The 27,966-nt window shown below is 38.8% G+C and overlaps 1 long non-coding RNA gene across 2 annotated transcripts in view; it reads left to right on the top strand.

Annotated features, from left to right (window-relative positions):
• LOC138110310 (uncharacterized) overlaps window positions 1-27,966 on the top strand; it is a 100,485-nt gene that overhangs the window by 44,497 nt on the left and 28,022 nt on the right. Inside the window, exons 3-4 of one of the 2 annotated variants that reach the window (XR_011150878.1) lie at window positions 26,244-26,377; window positions 27,476-27,793. This is a non-coding gene — a long non-coding RNA (uncharacterized lncRNA). Of the gene's footprint in view, window positions 1-26,243; window positions 26,378-27,475; window positions 27,794-27,966 lie in introns of those variants that run through there. The other variant, XR_011150877.1, reaches the window with a different exon arrangement.

Here is a 27,966-nt window from a genome sequence, read left to right on the forward strand (position 1 = left end):
TTCAGAGTAAGCAGTCTCCCAGAGCAGTGTCAGCTGGTGCCTGAGGGCTGGGGATGACTCCCCTGCCTCCAAACAAAGCATTTCTCTCTTGGCAAGAAAGGCTTTTTTTCACCAACACTTGTGTCTGAAAGAGCACGACATTGTTCTTCTGTAGCCTGAAAATTGCTGCTTTGAAAGCCCCAGCAATTTACTGCAACAAATGTTCACCTCTATCACAGAAACTAGCATTTTTTGCTCTCTTTTGTTCATGTTTTCCATTGAAATTATATATTGTGGAGGTTTATTTTTGTTGTTTTACATGTTTGGCCTAGTCCCCAGCTCCAGGCTGGCTTTATCATCAAGGAAAGGCCTTGCTGGGCAATATTCAGTGTCAGGATTTTTATGACAAGATTGAAATCAAAAGCAAAGCAAATACATAATTCTTATCTCTATTAACGTTCTAAACCATTTTAGTCTGGCCTATTTGCAATTCCTAGGACCTGTTGCCTCTCCTGGACGGGGGAGTTCAAAGCAACACTTTGCTTCTCGGTGCTGTCCTAAATTGCAGCTTGGTTTTCTGAATCTGGGGCTAATTCATTTGGGGCAGAGTGCTCTGTTTTCATTTTCCTTTCTTTGTACCAATACTCGTTTTACTGGATTTTTCTTTTGGATTATAAGTAGCAAAAGTGTTTGATGGCTCCCAGTGGGGCTAAGTACTAAAAGGTCCTAATTAATGCAGATTTGATGGTGCTGAGTGACTTGTGTTTCCCTCTGAATCTAGTCAGTATTCAACTTTTAGCTGTTCTTCCCAGAGGAAGGTTTCTTTATAGCATTGCTAATACATTTATTGCAAAAAGGAACCTTGTACAAATATATTTGGTCCTTTGGTCTGGCACAGAGTGATTTTTCTGGAGAGACAAGGTTGCAGGTAACAGGATTTCTTATTTTGCCCTTCTGGATTTATGGGACCAAACTCTTCTCCCTCAGTTTTTGTTACACACCAGTGTCACATGGAATATAAATAACGGATAGGAAATCAATTTTTTAATAAGATGCTGCACAAAACCTTATAGATATATTATATTTCATGTTGCAACACTGTAGGTTTCATTGTCTCTAGTTTCAACTGATTATTACCTCAGGAGTCTTTGTTTTAAATATACATTTGCTGCTCAGCCAGTTCTCCATCTTCTAGAGCTCAACAGATGCAGTTGGTGATCAGAAAATACAATTTGGGGGCATTATGTCGGTGTTTGGAAATAAACAGCTGGCAAACATTCCAGGTGTGTGCTGCGGGTTTCTGAAATGAAATGTGGAACCCCAGTGAATATTCTGAGACCAAATATTTTTGTCTCTATGCCTAAAACAAGGCTTTTGAAATAAAAGCTACTGATCTTAATTTATAAAATGTGCTGACTAGAATAAGTTATTTCAGGGCTATTACAGATGTATAGTCACTGAGGAATTGCCTGGATAAATGTAGGTTTATATCTTTTATCTGTTCAATCAAAGATCAAAATGCAAGATTTAAAGCTCAAGGACATTCTGTGGATTTGTGACATTTCCTAAAGGAATAGTAGATAATAAACCTGTGACTGGATTAGTACAATGAGACCCATTGTAAATGCAGAATTTTCATGTGTGGCACAGATAAAACTTTGCCCTAGTATTTTTAATGATACTTAAACACCTTTGTTCAGTCTCTTTGTTTGAAAGCTCAGAAGGAATAAAGCACATTTTTAGCCATAAATATTTGTAAAAGGTGTTCAGAGCTTGTCATGATGTTGTTTAAAAAATATCACAACTATCTGCAAGCACATATACAAATATGTGTAGTGGTGCACATACAATTCTCTTCTGTCTCAAGGTGTTTTTATGTAGTAACACCTATTTATTGCTTACCATAAAAACTATCTGTAAACACTTGTTGCAGTTATTAACTCGGAAGTTTGTGAGAATGTACCTTTTTTCTCATTGGAAAAGCTATTTTGGGGAGGATAAGCCTATAAAACACATAGAAGAATATCTGTTAAACAGGTAAAAACTCATTAAAAATACAGGTGGATATTGCAGAGACTTAATGACTTGGAGAAAAAAAAATATATTTGCATATTCTGCAAGTGAATTAGGAGTAAACTTTGAAAATGTCACAAAGCAGACTGTTATCAATATATATCAACATCCTCGAGCTACTTGCTGGCAATAAATGTCAGTAGAAATTTTTATGGCTTTTACAGCTTATCTGCAATTTGTAATAAGCTTCGTGCACAGCCCATTATTTTATGAGGGAGAACAACTGTCAGCTGGATGGATTTGTAATGTCAGGAATTCCATTAGCACAGGACCAGGGGCTGAACCCCACCAGCTCCTGGCTCTGGACCATCCTGGTACAAAAAGGTCCCTGTACCTTGCTGCTCTCATTACTTATTCTTTACCTTTTTTAATTAATAATTTAACTTACATTTCTGATAGCCTCATTATCACCCCACCATTTCATTAACTAATCATTCCAGCATTGCAGTTTATAGCTTTGCAGGCAAGGAGACTGGAGGAGGAACCAGGAGCTTTGGGTTACGTAGGGAAAGCTCTGATTTGCAAGCAGAGCCTGCAGCACTGTGAATTTTATGTCATTAGAAATCTTTTCATCTTTCTCTCTCTTTTTTATTTTTTTTTTTATTTAAAACAGAAGAAAAAAATTTTAATTCTTTCTCAGAATGATTCATATCCTGTGGATTTTTCCTATTAGGCAATGAAGCTGTGATATTAAGATTGAGTATATAAATAATTCTCATAATTCACACAGAAGAAAGAGAAATAATTACCTCTGAACATTTCATTATGAATGGAATTCTGTCAAAAACTTTAAGAAGGGAGCATTAATACAAATTAAGGTCTTAGGGACTCATATTTTAAATACTTAATTCTGGATTTTATTTAACTTTTACCAGACCAATAAGAATTTTTTTTAATCAGCAAAATGAATTGCTAAGCTAGAAAAACATTAACTATAAAATGTAAAATTCCTATGATGGACAAATATTTTATATTTTATGATTTCTGTCATTGCAGAATGGCTGAACTTGGATGAGTTACCAGCTTTGTAGAGCTGACCATAAGCTCAAATGTCATAAATAGTTGCTTAGGGGCAGAATACATCTAATTTCAAGTGATCTGCATAGTTTCTGTCTGTGGGTCTGTTACATTCCAGTCAGGGCATGCTGGAAGAGGCAAATTAAGCTGCTTTTATTCATGAAAAACTGTAAATCCAATGACATCTGCTGGGAAAACAGGAATGGTCATTTTTGGAGGTGCTGACACTTTATCTTGAACAGAAATCAAGAGCAGGGGAAGGTTCTCTGCTCTGCCAATTCCAGGTCTCACTGATGAGGATGAGTTGTGTGCTATTAATGCAGCTGAGGAAGCTTGTGCATGCACTCAGGCACCTGGGGATTATTTCAGGAAAAGTCAAAACGTACCCTAATTTTTAAAATTGCCTGTTCTGATCCTCAGCTTTGAGGTTCCATGGCTGCTGTGGTAATTGCTGCTGACTGGGGGAGCCTGAGCTGCTTCTCTGCTCCTCCAAAGCTCTTCTGCAGTCCTACAGAAGCCTGTGCTCCAACAGAAATTCCTAAGCTAAGGAGAGATGAAGAGAAATATTTCTGCTATTTACAATGTGATTTTTATCTCAAGGCGTATCATAAAATTCAGCCTTATCCTACCCATGAATTTGTCTAGCACAGCTAAAAGTCCTGAAATATCTGTGAGATTCCTACAGAAACTCCTGCAAGATCTTCTCAAATATTTTGCTTAAATTCCTAATAATTTGAAGGGGTCAGCATCTCACCTTTTGCTTACCAACACCATATCCTTGTCTTTACAATTTGGTATTGGCTGAGACACAGTTATTTACTCGTTTTTTTTTAAATTTGAAATTGAATACTCCCTAAAGATGCTCGATGTCCTCATGGACTCTGCCACACTCAATCACAGTTTAGGAGCACAATCTTAAAAAGAGCACATGGCATTTGCAGAGCTGTGAAGAAAAGCCAGCCCTGAAGACTTCTGTGCATCTTGCTCCTCTCTTTAATGTGCTGAGGACAAATTTCATGGTGGTGTTTGCACACCTTGTAAAGGGCTTGCAGGACTTTGCTGCTGCATTGTTTGTCTGCCTGCTCTCTGTTGGAGGCAAAGCAAGGTTAATGTGGGGTTTGAAGTGCTCTGGGATCCAAGGGTTTGAAGTCAGGATTTGTAGGTACTGCCTGAAGAAATCACTTGTGAGAGATGCTGCAGCCTTAAAAGATGAGGAGGAATTCTCAGGTTTTGGCAAGGTCTCTCTCTCCTGTCTGATCTTTACTTAAAGGCAGGATTTAGAGGTGACTTTGTAGTTTTACCTGAGTTCTCAGCTTCTGAGCTCATAAGAGTTTCTGTCTGAGGCTGTGTTGGTACCTCCCAAATGCTGACTTTGGCCATGGTGATGCAGCTTCTTTATCTTTCCCTTTGTTTCAGAGTATTTCTGCTCTAATATCTCATTTTTTAGTAACCTCCACTGAAATCTGCATATCTTTTGCACGTTACTTGTGACGTGGTGATTATTTACAAAAGATCATCAGACATGGTTATAGGGGAGTCATTTTAATGGATGAAACTCTATTTATTCCTGTTCCTTTTTCTCCTGATCCGTTGTGCATTCCCCCACAATGTGGCATGTGACTCTCCAAGCCTAAAATCCACTGCTTTAGTGCTGTATAAAACCTTGTCACTCCCAAATTTACAGCACCACGTGCAGTTTTGTTTGCTGCATTTCAAGAATGTGTAATCAAATTAGAAAAGGCATGGATGAAAGTGATTAAAACAATTAAGGAGATGCTGCAGCAGCTTTCCAAGGAGAGTCTAAAAACTCCAGACAGGTTTGTGGAATATGGTTATGGAACTAAATGCTAGAATTGAGGTGCATGCATGAAGCAAGCAGGAGGCTGTTTTTAGAATAAATAAAAGGCATTAATTTTCAGTCAGTGAAAATCTCAGTTCTAAGTTCACAGATCTTGATTTTCCATAATTATAATTGTAATTTTTCATCAGTTTGAGGTATTTTGAAAAAAAATTGTGTCAAATCAATCTCTTTCTCCCAGATAACTAAAATAATGAGATTTTCATTTCCATATTGCACTTGAAGTTGGTGTGTTTGATTTGGAAAGTAAATTAGTATTAGTAATTAATTGTATTAGTAGGCATTAATTGTATTAGTAGGCATTCAAAATTGTTTCCCAGGTTCTGTTAAATTATGATGTTTATTTTGCCCTGTGAAATTGAAATTAGTAATTGAATGTAGACAATGATACAAATACTTCAAAAAAACTTCACAAACTTATTTTAACTGCCAAAAAATTATAACATTGTTTTGATTTTGAAGATCTGAAGAAAAAAAAAAGACACAATGGAAATACTTACTGAGATATTAACATAATTTCAACCTGCACCAAGTTCCTGAGGCACCTAGATTTCAAAAAAACTTTTAAAATCAGTTGTATTTTTCAACAAGTTGGTCTGGACTTTGAGGAATCACAATATCTGCAAAAATTAAGACGTGGAAATCAATGCATTGTGTCAATGACCTGTTCAGCTTCCAGCTGTGGCAGGGGGTATTTCACGCTGCCAAACTGTTTCAAATTATCCCTGTGAAGGCAAAAGTATTTGAGCAAATATTTTCACATCTAGGAAGGAACCTGATGCCTCCTCCTGTGAGCATCGGAACAGTCACGAAATTTTGCATGAACTTAGCAGCATCAAAGAGAGGCACAGAAGGGATTGACAAGAGAGAGCTGCTTTTGCAAAATAAAAGCACTGCTGGAGACAATCCTAAAATAAGGGGACCCTTTCCACCTGCCAAACCCCACTGTCCTTTTCTGGGTGCCACCCTTACAGGAGGAGGGGTTCAATACAAGCCCTTTTCTCTTTTTCATCATGACTGAATTCTAATTGCCAGGATGAGCCATGGTGATCCATGAACACAAAATTCTCTCGTGCAATTTTGAGAAAGGTGCAATGAAAAGCAAATTTATTATAAACTTCAATAGGTAAAGTTTTTGTTGTCACCTGCCACAGTTTTTTGCTGATTTATCTCCTTCTGGTGCTCTCTTAAATAAATAAAATTAAACAATTCAGGGAGACGTTTCAAAGGTGTCAGTAAAGGAGAAATTAAGTGCTCTGAGGTGCAGTTGGTTTGAACACATTTTAGCTGTTAATATGCTCCTGAGGTTTTACACAGAACAATGGAGCTCCAGTATCTTAGCAGATCCATTTTTTGTTATATTTAAGAGCTCAACAGCTCTGTTCATAGCTGTATGCAAAATCTCAGCTTACTTATGATCTTTTTTTATTGAAGCAGAACCATTTTAGAAGAAAATAACATTTTTAAATATCTCAAGAAAATATCTTCTATTTATTTAGTTTGCTTTTACGCTTTGGAATGTGACAGGGGGACTCTCCAAAGACTTTGTTATTAGATCTTATACAAAAGTCTAATCTGTCCCAGGCTCTTTCAGCTCATGGCAAAGCACTTCCCTGGGAGCCTGGACAAAACTGAATTCAAGAGGAGATCTCTACAAGTTCAAAGCACTTTCAATATATTCAGCATAACTTTATATTTGTACTGCCTTCTGCTTTTCCCTTTTAGGGATGCAGATTTCCTGCTTAATCAAATAATGTCATATGACACAGTGCTGTGCAGAACAAGGAAATGGCTTTTAATTCTTTCTGGTTTTGCTGTGGATGTTCATATTGAGGTGTTTTCAGTCTAAACCTCTATTTTTGTCCCTCAGCTCCTTCCAGACTCCAGCTGAAATATTGAGAAATGGTGGAAATTTTTACCACTGGGATTGAAATTTTGCTATTTTTGTGTCCTTGGATAGTTATTACAAATGTTTGTGGCTGTGAAGGACTCCTGTATTGCTTGGGTTGAGCGTGGCTTGTATCATGAGCAGCAAGGCAAAGACGCACAAAGTAATGATAAAACAAGTTAAAATAAAACCAAGAAGGTGACTTCTGTCAGTCTGGCAGAGAAAAGGCCAAGAGTGGCAACCTGCAACTGATGCCATGAAGATTTTTGCCTTTTCTTTTATACCCCTGTTATACCTTTTTACAACTTCTGTGTTCTCAGTGCTTTTTGCCTACATTCTTGGACTTGTTTGTCAAGCTGAGAGACTCAACATTTTAGAAGCTTTGTAGCCAGGGATCAGTGTGCCCCAGAGCCCAAGGTCCTCTCCAGAACACATCCTGTAAACCAAGATAGAACCATCCAGGGGAAGGCTCCTTGGGGAGGGGGGCTCACTTGAGCCTCTCATTGGGGAATCTTTGATAGATCTGCTAATTAGTAAAACCTATAATGTTACACCCAATGTTGGGGAGGGGGGAATGGAGAAACAGGGATAGAGATAGACTCAGTGGGGTGCATCTCGGTGCATATGACCTGGACATGTGCACCTAAGGATCCTTAAAATAAACACCAAGGTAAAATCCCTTTTCCCCTTCTAACCGTGTATGACTCTTGATTTTAAGACCAGGAAAAGGCATCACAACTACTTGGAGAGTGCATTTGAACCCAGTGAATCTAAGCTCTAGTTATTCAGAAGGTTGTTGATTAATGTTTAGGGCTATGACTTTTTAATTCCTTTTGTGTGCTTCAAAATGCAGCTTTGGATAAAAAGGATTTGTTTGCTTTTTTCACATTCACGTCTCTCTATTTTGCCTGAAAAAGCAAAGCTGGAAAAAAACCCACACTGGAAAGGATGGCAGAGTGCCAGCATGGCACGCAGGGGAAAAACAAACTTAAAGTCATTGGGAAGCTTTAGAACTAATTCCACCAAAGAACAGACTTTTGAAGATGTTCCAGATAAAATCTTGGAACAGATCATGATATTTTCAATTTTTAATATGTGTAATAAAACAAAAATGCAGACATCCATTTCCATGCTAAAAAGATTTACTCTGGCTCTAAATTAACAATAACTGAGTAAGGCTTGGGAGCATTATTCCTTTTCCCTGAGAATCAAGAGCATAATTTGGAAGTTATTAAAATGAATGTCAGTGTTTGACAATGAAACCCCCACATCTGTAGCGTTGCAGGTTGGTCTGAAGTGAATATGATGGGAAATGGATGATCTAAAATCTTGGATGTGATTATGGGTCACAGAAGGGTTTATTCTACACACATCTCTTATTTAATACTTCCCTAGTCCAGGAGGTGGCCTGGAATATCTGAAACCCAGCCCAAAGGCAGCTGTACAAAAGAAATCTGCCTGATATCTTGCGAGAATACCTCATTTATTGATAGCAGCTGTCAGGTTTTGCAAAAGTGAGAGAAAAGTTGAACAAACAGTCTCTAAGCAATGCTTGTTATTTCAAATAAGGGAGGTTGTATGGAGGTATTAATGTTATTTTGAACCCCAAATTTAATTTCAATCCACACAGATTCATCTCATGTTAACTTGGGTGGGAAAATGTAGATAAATATACATATATATATCTCTCTATACATAGATATATATATACACACAATCTTAAACCACAAATATTTCATTAACTTTCAGCATTTAAGTGCCATGGGAACTGTAAGGGAAAAGAGCACTGGGGTTTTCCGGATCTTTTAAAAAATTAGCTCACTTGTGTAAACTTTGTTGTACATTAAAACAAACTCTCTGATGAATATTAGCTTTCTTTCAGTTTTCCAGAAACTTTACCTGATTTCATGGTAGTCTGAGTCTCTCCATTTATAATGGTACCTCAATTTTTGGGTTGCTGTGGCTTCTATAATCAAAGTGTCTGAATCCAAATTTGAAGAGCAGAGGAAAGCCACCTTAAGCCAAACTGAGGGAATGTTGTTGACCATCACTTACTCTATTGAGCATTTTGGTTTTTTCTTAAAAAAAAAAAAAAAAAGACATAACACCCTTGATCTGAAATTTATCTCAGGTGTAATATTTGCCATATGAAAAGAGAATGTGTTGAACCAGCAAAAGAGTAATTTAATGAAAAAATGGTAGCTGTTTACTGTAACTACTTTATAAAGTTTAAATCTTATTAATCTTGGGATTTGAAGGCTCACAGCTGGGTAAATTCAGAGTAGATCTTTTTTGCAATGCTTGTCTACACAGAGACATTCAGGAAAATAAAACAAGCTGCTGTAGCCCATGTGGGTTCTGCTGCCCTGCCCTGGGTTTCTAATCTCCTCTCGCCCAGAAGCAGCTGCCATACCAGAAGAATTAAATTCTTCACCTCTGGGAGCTTTTCACAAGCAGCTCAGGGAAACCCCAGACCCATTTACACTCCGTTGAGAGACCCCTCAAACTGCACTTGCTGTCCAAGCGAATGAAATTTGGAACATGCTGAGTTTGGGAACACGAGCAGCAGATGTGAGTTGTGCTTTCAAAACTCAGCCTGCTCATAAAGTTGTTTCCTTGAAGTGTTAGTAATATATCATGTGAAAAGTCAGAAATAGCTATTTCCTTCTACAACATGCTGGACCTTGTTTAAAACATCACGGGGCTGTGGAATAAACTTGATTTCTCAGCTGTAGTCAGAGGAGAAAGCTGCAGCTGGCATCTCATGAACGCTGGTGTGAATCAGTAACAGAGACTGCTCAGGCAGTCTTTGAGAGGATCATTCTAGAACATTATCTTGCTGTTGGACTTTTATAGAGAAGTCACTTGTGTGTGATGTATTTGTAATCCATGAGAAATAGTTTCATAAATTAAAGGCTTCATAAGTCTTCTTTGGTCTTTAATAATTAAAGGAATTTTTAATTTTCTTAGGAAGTAATGGGAATAGACAAAGCAGGCAATGGATGGAATAAATCAACATGATGAATTAATTAATGGTTCACAAGGGATCTTGAATTAGGTCACCTCTTAAAATATGTCAGCTGGTTATTTCCTTAAAGCTTATATTGGACATACCTAGGAGAACTTTTCAAGCCTCAAAATCTCTGCAGCAAAGGCCACCCAGAAACAGCTTGGGGGCATCATCTGGAAATAAGATTAATAAAAAGCCAAAGCTTGTTAGATTTTGTTTAGAGAATTCACAATAAAGTTGTGTACAATGTAGAAGTTACATCCAGTATTTGACTCTTGTTTAGTCTCACTTGAAGAAAAACATTGCTTCTGATCTTACCCCCAAACTTTCCTAGTGCACATCCGTTATGGTTTTCCTGCACTTCTGAGCTGTTTCAGATCAAAAAATGCAGCTGGGAAGTGTTACCACTGGTATTTATGAAGCTTTTAGCTGTTGTCAGCATGTGACTCCCTCTGGAGTTACTACATGAAACCAGTTCTTATTAGCACAGTGTAGGCATGAAAGTATGAAAGACTCCTTAATAATTAACTTAATAGGATTCTCTTCCACAGGAAAACTTGACTTAGCCTATTTTTTAGTACTCTGGATCTATCTGTAAACGAACTCCAAGAGAATTGTATTGTTACCTTATAATTAGACTTCTTGGGGGGTTTTATGTTTTGTTGTTTGGTTTCCAAATGCATTTTGAGTGCCAGTTGTCTCAGACAAGTGGAGTGATCAGCATTGTCCTGAGCATGGTCCTACAAGTGCAGCAGAGGACAAAATTCCATTTTGATGCTTGGTTATCTGGGTGAGGAGATTCTTGGTTTTGCCTGTAATGGCTCTCATTGAAAGGGGAAGGGTTTTTTGTGTCCTTATCCTGTTGTATCCCAGTCTCATTCCAGGTGTTCAGGGAAGTGATTTTACATAGATGTTTGTTTATTGCTATTATAAAATGCCAGCAGCAGCGTGCAAATAAGGACATATCCCAGATTCTTCAGGATATCTGTCCAAATCATCTTCATTGGAAGCTATAAAAGCGTTTTTTTTGAAATGAAAATAACTTGTTCAGGAGGCCAGGGTTTGTAGCAGAAGCAAGACTCAGATGTAAGTTCAGACCTCATGAGATGTGGTTTGTGTGACTGGGAGCTGTGGCACAAAACTGGTGGATTTCTGTGATCCAGAACTGAAACGATGAGAATCAGCATTTCAATAACATGATCAATGTCTTGCAAACAGAGGGCAGGAACTGTGGCATGCTAAATATTGGGGTTTGGAAAGCAGACAGCAATTTTAAAAATTTTATCCTGGTTCAGCTTAACAAGTAAAGCATTGGTGACTTAAATGGTGATTTGGTACCAATTCCTCAGTGTGTTTTAGAAGTAGAGAGTGCTGGCTCTGTGCTAGGATTTTGATTCATAGGTAATATTGCTCTCTAACCTAATTTTTAAAGGAAACTTTATACTTGCCTCTCAAGTGTGGAACAAATTTGTGCTAGAAACATTTTCTTGACAATCTTGTGTATTTTATTACCAGAGCTTTCCTAGGAATTGTTTCCTTTTCTGAAACTTGATATCTTTCTTGCTGCATATTTAAAAGTACACAGTATTTTTGGTCCCTCAACAGATGTTAGTTTTCTTCTGATCTCTTTCAGACATCTGGAAATAATGTCATTATGAAATGTAACTAATTCTCTATACCCAAAGTCTGGTCTGAAATCCTGCAGAGATACATCTGCTACATCTGCACTGTATTAGAAGTGATTCATTGAAAGTCTTCTAAAATTGGGCTGAGTTCTCAGCCAGTGTGAGTTGCCACAGCTTCCCTGGAAGTAAAGTTGTGAGTCTGCTCTGTGCTGTCAAATCTGTGCCAGTACAATGCTGTCGAGACATTTGGGCAGTTCCAGTGCTGCAATATGTTACAAAGGAGTCCTCTGTGAGTGAAATTTCTGGTCATACCTCCTTTGTTCCAGCCATCAGAATCGAGAAAGATCTGCACCTAAAGCCATTGAGTCCTCATTCTTTCCTTTTTGCACTGTCTTTTATAATGCTCTTCTTTTTTAATCAGTGGCTGTTTTACTGCCTGTTGAGGGATCAGCTCTGCACAGAGGAGTCGTAGGGTCAGGGCTGACTCACTTCTTCCCCTCCCTATTTAAAACAGTCTTGCCCTCTCAGAACTTTCTTGTAGACATCAAAGTCCCTTCACCTATGTAGATGCAAATAAAAGGAGAACACGAGTCTTGGGGCCAGAACAAAGTTCCCATCACAGCCCATCTCTGGCAGAGCTCTCCTGCTGCAGTTGCAGGGAGATGTGTGCTCACATCATTGTTCCTGCTCCATTATCCCAAACAACTGTTCTCTCTCCTGCTGGTCTTGGGTTGGTTCTTTGGGAGCTCTTCTGTGCAAGTGCAGCCTGGCCTTGGGGTGGGTGCAGTGAGGGAGGAGTGTGCTGCTGCATTTTTATAGTTACCACGAGGTCATGGAGCAGAGGGAGCCAAAGGGATCAAACCTTCAACAGAAAAATTTTTAATGGCTCTGAAATTAAGAATTCTTGTACATTTTGGAGACCTTTGCCTCTACTCCTGTTTCATTCCTAAATATACATTTACTATGAAGCTGGTGTTTTCAGCTAATTATGGGAAATTTGAAAAGCTTTTTACTTGATTTTTTGTTCTTTTTGTAAATCAATGGTAGGAGAAATGGATTCACTAATTTGATTTTAAAAAATCCCTAAATACACTTAAAAATTAATGCATCTCAACTTCTTTCGCTAATCTTAAGTAACATTAATGGAGAGTGCACAAAATAACATGGTTTAGTGTTTTCTTGGGGATTTTTAGCATCTTTTCCTAGATTCTTATAAAAGCTTAGGTAAATGCAGAAACAACACAATAACAATTTATATCCTGGAAAATGGAACAAAAGAAATCTGGAAACAGTGGACACAGAGCTTTGCAGGGCACAGGTGAGTTGTGTATATCCCATTTTTCTATGGGAACTTCCTTAGGCAGGTCTGTACCTCACAAGAGTGGGCTGAAAAGAGTGTTTCACAGACACAGGGTGCTTTTGTTTGTAGGATTAATATGTCCCCTTGGGCATCTTGACTATAAGGTAGGGCTGCTGGGGTTTTTTTAATGGTATGTCTTGGTCATGCTTCAGAGAGGATGGAATTAGTTGGAGTATTATAAGGATGTTGTCATAATTCATGGAAAAGTGCACTTTTCATAAAGTGTACTTTCACTTTCTAGAAAATATGTCAGACTGCTATTCTAAAAGAGGTTTTTTGTCAGCAGTACTGATGGCAAATGTAGGAGTCTGCTTCACTGACTACACCATTTAAAGTATATTTAAATTTAAAAGTAGAGAGGAATTTATATGCAAAATGATCGCATTTGATAACTTATAATCAGAACAAAACCGCCGCTGATTACCAGGAAAGTAGACGGAAAGCAGTCCAAGGGCAGAAAGAGCAGAAATTTCTGCTGTTTGCAGATTTATTTAGGACTTAATCATTTGGGATTCGTTTGTAAACAGATTGTTTAAAAAGCAGTTGGTGGATTAGCTCTCTTTGTTTGATGCAGACCCACAAATGTCACCCTCTCCCTCGCAGCCCCGGAAGGCGGAGGGAGCGCGAAGGGAAAGGCGTCAAGGGCGTTGTTTGATATCTGACATCAAGCACAGCTCTGACAAGGAGCTGGCAGGAAATTGGGTTTGACAGCTCATCACGAGTGCAAACCAAGACAGAATGAGGCCTTGCCAAGGATGGGATGGAAGTCGCTCACCGTTGTGCTTCTGAAGGTGACATCACTCATGGTGACACCCAAATATGATTTAGGGAATGAATTATTAATGGTTGTCAGTTCCTAAGGAAAACATAAATAGGAACCTGGGGACTACCTGTTGTCTGTGTAGCCTGAAGCAGGAAGGTGGAATTAAGTACAGATATTGCTGTCTTGTGTTGCTGTCACTGCTCCTGGAGATAGCAGAGGTTTAGAGGTTTGCAGGGCAGGGCTTACTTAGTTGCTTGCTTGTGCAGAGATTGCTCTGGCACAGATGTCTTTATCATAGAAAATAGTTGGAGAGGGGGTTGTTGGGTTTTTTGTGTTTGTTTTCTTTCTAGGTTTTATAGATTTGCATAGAAACTCTTCCAAAAATACTTTGTTTTCTAGTGTAGTGTAGCTCCTCAAACTACAGTCAGCCCATCTGCAAATCAGTTGTGAAAAAGAACTGCAGGGAAAATAACAATTACTTTAAACTGAAGGAATAAGAGATTGCAGAGACTGCAAGGGGAGGAAGATTTTCTGGCAATTTCAGATTTAATAATTCATATTTTAGAAGTCGTGGGTGACCAAGCATACATGATTTGTGTGATATGTATTGTTCAAAAAGCCATCAATGGCAAAACCAGGATAACTCTGGATAATTAGAACATCACAGAGTTGCAGTTCAGGGCTGGAATTCTGTTTCTTTTCTCTTTTCTTTCTTCCAGAGCCATTTAAAAGGTCCTCAGACACACATTTCCCTTCCCAAAACTTTCACAGTTCTTTCATGGTATCATTTAGGACTTGTTGGGCTGGAATCTGACCACTGAACTAATGAGTTTTGAAACAGTCCTGCAAAAGTTAAAAATAACCCTAGAGATGATTAGTAATACATATAAATATGTAATCAAAAACCCCCAAAATATTCTTTGCTTGGCTGCTGGGTTGATGGGCTCCTCAGGGGTGACCAGAGGAGGGTTTTAAACTCCCATCTCTCAAACAGAGTTCCTTGTTTCTTTGATTGTGTTGTTCAATCCTGACACGCACGCGCTGCTGTGTTGGTGCTGCCCACGTTTCATGGGAGGATCTGCACGAGGAGCACTTTGATCTCTCAGGTTTTCCTACGCTTGCAAGGCTCCGTGTTTGCCATTCTGGGATTCCAGATGTTATGCACAAAGTGGATTACAGGGCATTAGAGAAAATGGCCAGGGAATTTCACAACAGGCAGCTGAATGAAACTTACTCATTTGAAAGTCTGTTGTCGGAAAAGGAAAATAAAAATATTCCTTTCTCTTGTGATGTAAGCCCCATATTCTCTTTCTGTCTCCCTGAGATGAGTGATGTATTGTACTGATTTTTTTCCATTTAGAATACTGTCTTATAAAAGCTGCTGTTTGACTAGAAAATGGAAAGAAAACAGGCTGGTGAAATAACTCCCTAATCATAAAAACAAATAAATGAAAACTGATACTACAAATACATTTAAATACCAGATAAAAATTATATACCCCATATGCAACTCTAACAATATTAAAAAAAAAGAGAGAGAGGTTGGAGATAGAGTAATGGAGGGGGGAAAAAAGGTAATTTGAGTACTTAATCTTTCTTCATAATTATTTTGCTATGGATGAAGATACACGTGCTGTAGCTAAAGAATGCTGAGATTATGACTATTCTCCAATCATGTGGCATAATGCCCTGAGATAAATGATTAACACACATAGAGAGGTTGCTTCATTTTGTACTGCCAACTTTTAGGAGACAAGTGAACTCTCTGCTTTAAATTTGTTTCTGGTTCCATTCGCTAATGAAAAATAATGAGCAGTTTTATGGAAACGAGCAGGAAACATACACATAACAATAATTAGATGTGAAGGTGCTTCTGTGGATATTTCTGAACAAGAATGGGTTTAGAAAATATAAATGGAGAAATTTAACAAAATTACTTTTATTTTGTGCAAGGCTGGGTCTGGAAGGATGCTTTATCCACAGGTTCTCTTCTGCTCATTTATTCCAAGCATCTGGTTTGTGGCCATTGACCAGATTGCTGGCACCAGGTTTGCCTGGCAGCACCACAATGGCAGGAACTAAAGGGATTAAATGACCAATTGAGGATTTCCTGAGTACCTCAGGAACTGGTAGACTACTCTTCACCTTTATTTAGAGATCTCTCTTACGGTGCTACCTTCAGCAGATTTTTTTTACCCTGAACTGGCCCAGTATCTCTGTGCCATGGATGTCCTAAGGCCACAAAATTCTGCACCATAACTGCTCATTGCAAACTCTTGTGTGGTACTTATTGAAAAAGAATCAGAATTCTTTCTGGCTGTATTTGGTTTCACGTGGTTGAGACGTCATGCCTTTCCATAGAAATGGAAAGCTTGGGAGAATATTGCAGAATTAGATTTACTTGTCAAGTGATTGGATGTACTTTAATCAGAAAGCTGATAGGTCACACAGTATGAATTTTGTAAATGGTAATTATTGCTTGATTAGGAAGCAGGAGAGAGAAGTGGATCTGTCCAAACTAAAAGTAGTGCATGGGTCTAGGTTTTATTTGAGGGCTCATATTCCATGTAAAAAGAACTGTAGAAGCCTGTGCTTTAAATGCTCAGCAGTAAACCATTTTATTATATATGGGGTGTACATATTTACATAAAAATAAAATTACAGGGATCCTGTTAAATTTATCTGAGAGCATAAAAAGAGGTCTTCTTGCAATAAAATGTTTTGAGAATGAGTAATAGCACTGCTTAGATGAGATTCTAAAAGCCTTTAGGATTATCCAACTTCCATTTAAATTATGTAGTAACTGATGAGGCTGCTATCAGAATCAGATTTTTCTCTGCTTACTGATGCTAGACGGTTCTCCTCAGCATGGTGTCTTCAGCTCTCACTTATTTAATGATTCATTGTTCCAGTCAAGAAGGAAAAAACCCAAAGCACAAAATAATTACCTGACAGCTTTTTAAAATTAACTCACTTGGGATCTGAAGATTGCAGCAATAAATTACATATTGTAGATTCATTCCTCTCCATTTCTACTCCTGCCTATTTCTGTTGTGATGTTGATGTCAGAAGTGATATAATCTAAAGGACTGAAGGTTGCCAGCAAAATTCCTTTGGATGAAGTCTTGATGAGATCCAGCCCTGCACTTCATCTTTTGTCAGGAACCTGAACTGCTTTTGAACAGGGTAGGCAGTTCTCAATCAGCAAAGAGCTGAGCTTTATCTTGTGAGGAAAATCATGCTGGATTCTTATTTAGCCAGAAGGAAAAGTCCTTTTTGTCCCAAAATAAAGCACTTTTTTGACTGACCACTTCCAAAACAGGGGACACTAGGCCAGGCCTCAGAGAATCACAGAAGATTCTGAGCTGGAGAGGACCCAAAAAGACCATCAAGTCCCAGTGTTTATTGGGTGGGCCTTATGGGGACTGAACCTGCAACCCTGGAATTTCAGCACCAGGCTGTGACAAACTGTGCTGATCTCAGAGAGGCTGGATAGGGCTGATAGAAACCTTACCATAAGTAGTGTCTAATCATGGAATTAGAGGAGCTTTGCCAGGGCCCTGAGTGCACCAAGTGAGGGCACAAATCTGCCAGCTTTCCTTCCTCCCTCTAAATCAGCTCCATTTCCCTGCAGAGTGAAGGAAAAGATGGGTTGTAGGGGGAAAAAAAAAATTACAAAATAGTGTTAGCAAAAGAAAGTGTAGAGGCTTCCTTAAGATGCTCTAACTTAGAACTGTCCAGAGGTCGCTCTTTTGAAGATCTTGGGAAAGTATCAGAAAAAGGAAGTCCACAGGAAATGTATTTCCTTTTGGAGCTGTCCCATCCAGAGGAAAGCAGATGCTCCCAGAAATGCGTCAGTGCCACTGCTGAGTATCAATAATGCATTGCAGCAGGTGCTGCAGGCTATGATAGTTTCAATATATTTGAACAGTCAGCTCCTGCCTTTTCTGAAGGAAGCTCTGAATTATGGATGGGAACAAACGATGCTTTCTGATGGCAACATTTCAATAAAAGAACAAATAGAGTTCTTCAGGAACTCGGAGGCCATTGTGCAGCATTTTCTGAGGAAATATCGGAAGACACAAATTTGGATAATGAAGTGATCATTTATATGAACTAAGTGTGTTCCCCTGCTTTTGTTATTATGGCAGAAATCCATGTCAATATTAATCCTCCGTTAAGAACACTTTTGCTCCCAATCTGGTCTGCAGAATTCAGGCTGCCCACTTTATAAAATGGTCAGCAGCCAGTGAATCAATGCTGAGAAGCAATTCATAGCAGTCACGATGGATTTGTGTTGCTGTTTAGCTGGGGGATGAGCTCCTTCAGAGGAAAAAGCTGCTCCTATTCTTCCAAGTGAGCTTCAGCCTTTACTAAAATAAACCTTTTCTCAAAGGAGAGGGTAGAGAAAATTCTTTAGAGAATCACTAATTCTGATCTACCTCAAGTCACTTCCATTTTCTTCCTGGAGCACAGAGTGAATCATGTTGTGTGTGAGTCCTGTAACTGCAGCATTCCAGGGTAAAGTGTCTGGAAATTGAGAGTAGTGTCTGCCTTTTATTCTGCACTTACACTTCTGAGGCTCTATAATATTTTAGAGAAAGAAATTTTTCACAGCTGAAGAACTGCAAGAACCAAAGACGAAAAGCAGCACTTCAGAGCGTTATTAGGGATAACATCTATAAATAGTGTTTCTTCCCAGACATTTCTAAATCACATGTTATGATATTTCAAATTAATCAGTTAAAAAAAAAAAGACTAAATTAAGAGAATTTCTTTTAAGGGCTTTAGATCAGGACTGAGTATGAAGCATCTCTATAATCAGGCATAAATAGGAATTGGGGTGGGTGGCGGAAAGATTGGAAAAGGGCAACTAAAAACTCCACTGGGCTGTAGCTCTTGAAATATGGAAGATATCACAAAGATTAAAACAGCTACTTAATTTCTGTCAGCAACAGTTGCCTTCAGCATGTTGAAAGGAGCCCTATTTTTGGTAATAGTCAGCAATGCATTTGATGTGTGCTAATCATCAGACTGTCTTGGAGGTATTTGGAGAAAACAGTACTACATGTAAAAAGATTAAACAGGAAAAATTCCAATTTTCAGTACTGCTTGTGATTTTGAATACTGGACAAATTGGCTGGTTGGTATGACAGAGAAAAATACCAACACCTGTAATGCAGAACCACTGCTCAGGGGCTCGGAAAATTTATCACATAAAATTCTAAGTATTTCCCAAATCCAGAGAGATTTGACTATGAAATTGTTAATTGCATATCAAATTCGAGTACTAACAACTGAAAGATGGAAATACATAATGCAAATGCATAAATGAGAAAAAGCATAAAATTGATGGGTTTACAAAAATAATGTGTCCAGTTGATGTTACATTTCTTGGATAAGAAAGTTTTTTTAAGTATTAATTAAAGCATTTTTAAGTAAAGACAGAGATATTATTTATCTGATTTTTGGAAATACAACTGAAGGTTATGGGTGGAAAATGATCTGTTAAACTGAAGAAGTAAAAGTTTATATAAATTAGATTGATTGTACAGTAGACAAAAACAGCCTGCATTAAAATGCAGGGTCTTGGACTGAAGGAAAGCTCCTTTTTAAAGATCTGTGTTTAATGTTTTCTTTCTTACCTGGGCTGACTTAAATGAAAATGTATAAAACAAGGATTTTAAAGACATGATGTTTTGAAGCATAAGTACCAAGAATGAATGTTGGTAGTATTGAGGTAAAATTTAAAAACATTGATTGTGACCTCCCCTTAGTTCCATAGCTATGCCACAAGGTAACTGCTGAAACTTTTGGTGCACAATGAATTTTAAGCCACAAGCTTTCTTCTTTTTATTTATTTTTTTATTCTAAAATAATCTGCAAATGAATTGAATCAAAATGATCTTACACAGCTTGAATATTGAAATTTTTACTGTTATCCTGGTTCCTCATTGTAACTTTGCATAGGTCTCTTGGTTATCATTTTCATTAGCAGCAACTGCTGAGAAGAGTGAGGGTGAAAAATTGTTGAATTATTGGTTTCAGGAGTGCCAAAGCTGCCCCCTGAGCAGGCAGGTGCTGCTCTGTTGGTACAGCAAAGTCCTTCAAGCCCTTCTGACAGAAAGGCAGAGGTTTATAATTATCAGTTGTCACTAAAATACCAGCTGGGGTTCAAGCTGCTGGTGCCTGAGTATTTTTAAAAATTACTGATGGTTTAGTTTGCGATAGAGAATAGATGGTGTGGGCTGAAGTTCCCTTTGCAGAGGTGTAGTTTGCAGTCAGAATCACTCCCTTGCATGCACTTTGCATCTTGAATATTGTTCCTGAGCTCTTTGGTGCGAGAGCAGGACAAATTGAAAGATGCTGTAGCTGGCAGGAGCTCACTGGGTTTGCTTTCATGGGGTGGTACTTCAGTCTTTGATGGTCTGGAGTTGATCTTTCCCTTTTGATTTATGTCAGTGAACAGTTTTGGTAAGAATGTTTGACAGTTTTTGATTCACAGGATTGTACTTCTTCATGAGCCTTAAAGCACAGGAAATTCATGATCCCTGAAAGTAGAGTGAGCAGCCATGACACAAAGCTGGAGGTCAATTAGATGGATCAAAAAGCTGGTCCCAATCAGTGAGTTCACTAAATCAAACACATTTACCCTTGGAACTTCCTACACTTGGCCACTGCATGGTATGGAAACCCAAGGGACATGAAGTAATGGGTCAGATTGGAAAAAGAGAGTGTTTCCTTAGGTAAGATGATGCTCAGACTATGAGATAAATAGATAGATATAGAGAGATATTTTTATTTTTTTTAGTTGCCAATCAGAGTCTAACAATTAAATGAAACTATTTTTCTCCTGAAGGGTCTTTCTATCCAGGTAGTTTATGAGATGTCTTATCTTATTCTTTCCCCACCCCCAAACAAAAAGGCAAATGGGGGGTAACCTTTTAGGTGTCTTAGAAGAATCAAGCTCATGACAGCCTAATCCTTAAAGGGATGTAATGAATAGCAAAGATATTTGATAAATACAGCCAGAACTCAACATCTGATAGTATATTAAAAAGTAAAAACCAAAACCAAAACATTATCTTCACATGACTGTCATTTGTTTGAGCAGTCCTGATATGCTATATTTTGACCTATTTTCTGGTGTGCTTTCTGTATCAGAGTGCTGATAGTGAGTATTTGTATTCATGGTTTGGCTGTATGACTAATTGAAGAAATTTGTAATCTTCTCGTCTCCTGTTGGCATTACATTACATTGTTTTATATTAAATATGCTGCCTTTTTTAATCTGTGGGTTACAGATGCTTTTTTCTTTCCACATTCATGGTAGTATTATCCTATTAAGGGTGTTTGTGATTTATTATTGCCTTGGTAAAGGCCATCTCGCAGCAATATGCGCTGATGCGCTGCCACGTTTGGCTGCAAACAGGAATTTGTTTTACTAATATGAAACATGTTTATGGACTGCTGTGCTAACTTATCAAAATGCCTGGTGGAGAGGGAGTTATTTGAGATTTTTCTGCCTGATGGAGATTTAATGGTATCAGACTTAGGGAGAGGATTGGCAGCAGGTCAGGGAGGGATCCTGCCCCTGTGCCCAGCCTGGGAGGCACCTCTGGGGTGCTGTGTCCAGCGCTGGGTCCTCAGGACAGGAGGGTCAGGGAGCTCCTGGAGTGGGGCCAGAGGAGGCTGTGGAGATGCTGAAGGGACTGGAGGAAAGGCTGAGGACCTGGGAGGTTGGAATCAAACACCAAACCAAGTACCAGGATAATGTGGCACTGAAAAGGAGCCAAAGGCTCAGCAGCGACCTCAGTTGTTCACTGAACTCTGTCTATTTGGTTGTCTCAAAACTTAACTAAAAAAACAAACAAACAAAACCAAAGAAAAAACAAAACACCAAAAAAACAAACAAAAAAAGCCAAAGAAAACCAAACAAAACCCCAAACCAACAAAAAAAAAAAAACCAAACCAACAAAAAAAAAACAAATAAACCAAAACCAAACCAACAAAATGAAAAAAAAAACCCACAAAACAAACAAACAAAACCAAAAAGAAACCCAAAAAAACCCCAACCAAACAAAAAAAAAAGGTTAAAAACCCCAAAACCAACCAACCAAAAATAATTCCAAAAAAAGAGAAAAAAAAACCCTGAAAAAACAACAACAACAAAACAAATAACCTACCAAAAACCAGAAGCCAATTCAAAAAACAAAAAGAGTTTTTATAATGGTTGGCCACAGAGGACATGTACAATTGTTTGGAGGTTTAGTAAGATCAGAAATGCTTCTTTTATTTCTAAGTTATCACAATACTCTGGGATTTAATCAATATAAGCAGGAACGGAAAAAATAATTTAGAAATTAATTATTTTTTTAAATTTTTAAAAACTTGTTTATTCTTGTGAATAAGGTGAAACCTGCATAGAAAATATAATTTTACTAAGGTGTTATTAATACATAAAGGAAATACTTTCTTTAAAATTGAAAATCCTTTTTCTTTTTTTCTTTGAAATACTTCTGACTAGAGAAAAAGATAATAGATATGAAGCCAAGACACTGAGATAATCTTAAATCCAGTCATGCAACAAGTCATGAGGGTCTGGCCATTCTAGCTCTTTCTGAGCATAGAAAGGCAAGCAGTGTAAGTCAGGATAAATAATTTACAGCCCAGACTGTCCCCTAAAATGCAGTCAGTTTTCAGGAGGTGTCAGCTAGCAGATACTTGTACTGATTTAGAATAGAGCACAGTAGGATCCAAGCAAGCATTTGCTGCTGAATAATAATCCCACAGGAGACTACACAGCCCCAGGAGGCTTTCTTGTGTTATCTTCAGCAAAGCACGTTTAAAGTGATGTGAGAGACACGGGTTGGTGCCGTCCTTAGAACTTCAAAAGTTGCTGTAGCTTCTCTTTGGAGGGAAAGCTGAGCCTCCTGCTCAGAACTCCCGTGTGCAGCCTTGGGACTGGCCACGGTGTCGAGGCCGCTGCATCCTGGGACAGACACCAAAACTGCAAGGGTGGTGTCCACTCCCCGGGCCTTGGCTCTTGCCATGGGCCACCCACGAGCCCCTGCCTCTTGGCTAGGCCCACATGCAAAAACACACCTGTTCATTTTCTGCCAAAAATCACAATATTGGCTCCCTCAGACTTCTGCCTGGGAGCTGGCAGTGTAGATCCGAAACAGTGAAATGAGGATGCAATTAACTAACTTCATAATTTCCTGTTTGTATATAAATAATAATCAATAATTCCCTCTCTTTTACCTCAGATAAGTAAAACTGTAGTAAAAGATAAGTAGGCATTTTGGTGTCTTTAGTTTTAAGGATAATCTAGCAGAATAATTTTCACTTCTGTCTTCTATATTTCTCTGGATGTTGGGTGAGATTTTGAATATTATAAATTGGAGTTTTTCAACAGAAGAACAAAAGGCATTGAAATATTTAGTGTTTGAAGAGTTGTGTGTAACAGATGCTTTGAAAAATTAAGTATTTGGGCATATTTCAGAATTGATCAAAATACTGTTAGTTTTTCACTAAATCTGAAGTTTCAACAGACTGTGATGCCAAGCATTTGTCAGTGAAATTAGTTCAGTGCAACCATTGGCTCTGTGGTTTTGCTGTCAGAAAGCAGTGAAGACCAACAAAATTTTAATTAGCATTCATATTATATTTAGTCTGAATTAATGATCAGTGAGAGAAACAAATGTGCTTGTGGTCTATTTTGGTGCATTTAAAGAGAGGACTTTTGTTCCTAATTTGTCATCTAAAGTAACTTTATCTGTTGCTTGGACTACTTGAGGACTTAGCCATGTCATGATTAACCATGATCATGAAGGGATTAGCATGTCTGAAAATACATTGTGGAAATAATTGTGACACAAGCGTGCTATTAAATAAATAAATAAACCCTGGCATGTCAAGTGAGTTGTAGTTTGTTGGCCTTAGATCAATAAACATATAGAAAATGTTATAGTCAGGCCTTTAGTAGCTCTATGGCCCATTCACTCCTCCTAAAGGGAATGTTAATTTCTTCTCACACAGAAGTTAAGCATCATAACTAATAGTTTTCATAAGCTCCTGTGCAGCAATAATGTGAATATTGAACATCAGCATGCTAAAGATCATTTCAAACCATGCAGGAATGACTCTTTGCAAAACTGGTGGGTGGGTTTAGAAGCTGCAGTTGGAAGCCCTGGTGCAGGTACAGAGCAGCTCAGCAGGGTTTGACAGGAGCCAGGGTCTGTGACTTGTGCTCACATGGACATCCTGAAGCACAGAACCATCGAGATGAAAGGCTGTGGAGATAAACAGCTGAGTGTTGTCAGAGCAAGGCCTGGGAATGGTTTTGCATCAGGAAAAGAAAAACACAAGGATGGGCAGCACCAGAAGTGTTGGCTCTCCCTTGGCCTTCCTTTCCCCTGTATAGATGGGGCTGTGCTCAGAGAAATCCTGATCCTGCAAACCTGGACTGCAAAGTTTTGGAGGTGCCCAGTTTTCTTACATTGCTGAGGATACTTGGAGAAGTTGTTTGACCTTCACTTGCCAATAGTTTGAGTATGCGAAAACAAATGAGAAAGGTATTAAACATCGTGGGGTTTGCCTCTGCAGCAGGATTCATACTGTAGGAGTCTCGACTCCTAATTATCTGGAATTCGAGCTGCAATTCACTTCATGGACAGCTTTGTGACTTCATTCCTTGGGGTTGTGTTGTTTTGTTCATCATATGCTGAAATAATTCTCTCCTGGCACTTAATATGCTGTGACATTTGAGGAGAAAACAGTCTTATTTAGACTGAGGAACAACTGGGAATATCCTACCAGGAATAACTTGCTTTACAGCCTAGCCTTTTGCTTATTCTTTAATTAGGAGGCTAATTGTCATTGTGTCCCTGATTCGTATCTCTTGTTTTTTCTGTAGGAGATACTGAGGGATGGGGGAGGGATAGGACACACACAACACCTGTATCTCTCCTATTTAGATAACTTTTAGACCTTCAGATAAGTTAGTTATTGTCTTTAAATGTCCAGATCTTCATTTAAATGATGAACTTTTATAGGTTCTGTCTTCATCAAATGTCAGACTGTCCTGGTGTTCCATATCCTGAATAGATCTGTATTTAGGGCTCTGAGATCTCATATTTCTCAGTTAGAGCCATGTTAGACAGACAGCTCCCTGTTGACTAAACATCTAGGAGGCTCATGTTTAATTGTTCTCTCCAGCTGTGATGAACAGCTCTGAGCAGGATTTCTGTTTCATCAAACTCCACTTAAAGGAAAATCAGAGCACTTGGGGCCGGGGGCTCTCAGTTGCTGCTCCTCCACTATGAAGCTCCCTTTTTCCATCCCAGGCTGATGCATTGCCTTCTTTCCCAGTGCAAAGCACCAGGTATTTTTCTTTGCACAAAACTTTCCCTCTGCTGCAGCTGCCAAATGGCCAAAGGGAGAGGAAGAGGAGTAACCTGTGAGAAGAAGGGATGTAATATATTATAGTGAGAGATACAGCTTGGCCTGGCTGCAGCTGGGAGAGAGTTAATTCTCTTCCTAGCATCTCTTACCATGTTTTATTTTTGATTTAGAATGGGGATAACACTGGTAGGACACTGATGTTTTAGTTGTTGCTGAGTGGTTTTAGCTTTGTAGTTGCAGCTTTTCAGTTTCCCATGCTCTGCCTGTGGGAAGGTGAACAAGGAACCCAGAGGAAGCCTGGCCAGGACAACGATCCAGCCTGGCCAAAGGGATATTCCAGGCCATGGAATGTCATGTCCAATGCAGAAACTGGGGGGAGTTGGCTGGGAACGGCTGATGGCTGGTCAGGGACTGGCCAGGCACCAATAAACAGGTGGTGAGCCCATAAGGAATATACCTTTTTGCCAACAAGATTTTAAATTTGTCTACACTTTTTCTAGGCAATACCAGGAGGAATGTGTCAAAAATGATCAAATTATTCTAAATTACCTGTTTGTTCTAGTACAGGAGGAGACAGGTTCTCTGAATTCCAGGAGAGACTTTATATTCCACCAAAAACCAGAACACTTTGAAAATATGTGCAACTGTATATAAATTGTAAAATGTGTCCTTTCATTATCCCCAAAACTCATTTTTTTAATCTGTTATTATCTATTGGTATTATATATCCGTGTTTTATGCAAAGGTTTACATATTTTAAGATTTTTTTTTTTTCACATAATTTTGAAGTAGCTTGCTTCAGGTAGATAAGAAGTTGCATTGTCACCCTGCCATCTTCATCCTAATTCAGGCTGATCTGTCTTGCTTCCTTCCCACTTGGGTGGGAATATTTCAAATGGAGTATGTATACAACCTGCCTATCTAGGTAAGATAAGACTGAATATCTGTCAGTATCTCCCACTGCACTTGTGATCAGAGGTGCACTTAATAGCTCTGAAAATCAGGCCTAAGGAATTCATTAGAATGCCAGTTCCCTTGAAGTATTTTCTAGGAAAGATAGTTTAGAGAAGGGCTTGAAAATGTGACATTTAAAACCAGTCTCCCACTGAGCCATATTAGCATTAGCTTTGAACACAATTGTGGTTTATTGCACGTGTGTCTGACAGTTCCCTGAAAGACAGGAGCTTGCCCATGAAGCTGCACTTTGGCATGCACTGGGTACTCCTCTGCATTGTTATATCCTCTCCCTGCTCCTCCTGAGCAGCCACTCCAAACATAAATTCAGCACTCATCACTGGCAATAAAAATAAGGCCTGACATCACCTCGGAGCTCCCGACCGGGATCATCTCTTGCAGCACCCTGGTGCATGGGGGAACTGAGATGTAAAGAGAGACTTGGTGAGTAGTCTGGAGAACAATGAGCATCAAAATAACACTTGCAATGTGCAAATCTGTGCCAAAATAAAAAGCACATTCAGTCAGGAAATCAGTGGTTCCCTTTCCCTGTGCTCGTACCTCCAGCAATGCCAACTGATGCTGAGCCTCGGCACCTCCTGCCAAGAGTAGAGTAGAGCTCACTTGCTGGAGAACATCTGCATCCAGCAGCCTGGAGTGCACCTTGGGGTGTGTGTGGGAGGGCTGGATCCAGGAGTGAGTGAGAGAGAAATATCAGCTGATCTTTTCTGCATTCCCTGATAAATCCAGTCTGATGTCATGGACTAAGCAGCTGCACGTACGTCAGCTTGTCAGAGGGATGGGCAGGGTCCTTTTGAGTGATCCTCCTGATCCTTCCCACTTATCTGGGCTGCTACTCAAGGTGCAGAGCACTCTGATTCCAACAGCTGTGGGGTTTTGGATGAAACTAAAGTGAGGGATGCGGCACAGGAATGGATTTAGTGCATAAGAGTCACTGTCCAGTGATGAAAACATCCCTGTGTCATAAACAGTGTTCCCAGCACAGATCCACAACACAGCCCCCCACCAGCTACTGAGAAGGGAGTTAACTCTAGCCCAAACCAGCACAGATAGTAATAACAGAAATAATTTATGGCTGGTGTAGCAGGAAGGTGTTGTGGGGAAATGGGAGAGTTTCTGAAAAATGCTAATCAACTGCATTGTGTTAAAACAATCAAAAATCTGGACTGTGATTGACTTATCAGTTAAAATTGGGGGGGGGGGGGGGGGGAAGGAACATTTTTACTGAAAATATCTATGTATTCAATTTTCATTTCCCACACACTGAAAACTTGTTAAACTCCTTGTATGCCTAAATAGACTCATCAGATAGATAAATTGCATAGCTGTGTTAACTGGAATCCCAGGTCATTTGCTCTATTTGATTTGTTAGAAGTGATATCATGGATATAATTTTGTTCTGCAGTTGTTTTTACCTCTCCTAAGACACATCCCTTTGAAATTTTACCTGGTTATAGTTCTCTCAGTTACGTTTTCCTTTCCTTTCTTAATATAATTGTACATTTCTCTCTTCTTCCACAGCCTTAACCTGTGTTGTCAATTAAGATCAGATACAGAATTTAAAACAGTGCAAAGAAACAGAACAACTGAATATAGAGCACTTAGGGAAACTGGAGTCTTCCACTAAAACTAAAGGGAGAGGTGAAGCTTAGAGCACAGACACTAAAGAATCTTGAGAAGAAGAGCTGCAGAATCTTATAATTAACAATTAAAAAACATGATGTTCTCAACTCAAGAACATAAATTTCTTGTTGGTGAGAAAAACTGGATTCAAAATTTTATTTTGATGAATCATTTTATTCTCTATGTAAAAATTTGCTTTTAGTTGAATGCAGTAAAATAAAAGCCTATTTTATCAGTAGGAGATTGAACCTTTGGCATTATTTATAGATGCAGACTAATCTCAGAACCCTGAATTTTAGCCCTGTCATTTAGGGATAATCTTGAAATTGAAAATGCAGAAGTAGGAGATGCTTTTTAAGGGATTTCTCTTGTTAAGGCATTGCCAATGT

This window comes from Aphelocoma coerulescens, chromosome 4A (genome assembly GCF_041296385.1).
Source record: "Aphelocoma coerulescens isolate FSJ_1873_10779 chromosome 4A, UR_Acoe_1.0, whole genome shotgun sequence".
Taxonomy (NCBI): domain Eukaryota; kingdom Metazoa; phylum Chordata; class Aves; order Passeriformes; family Corvidae; genus Aphelocoma; species Aphelocoma coerulescens.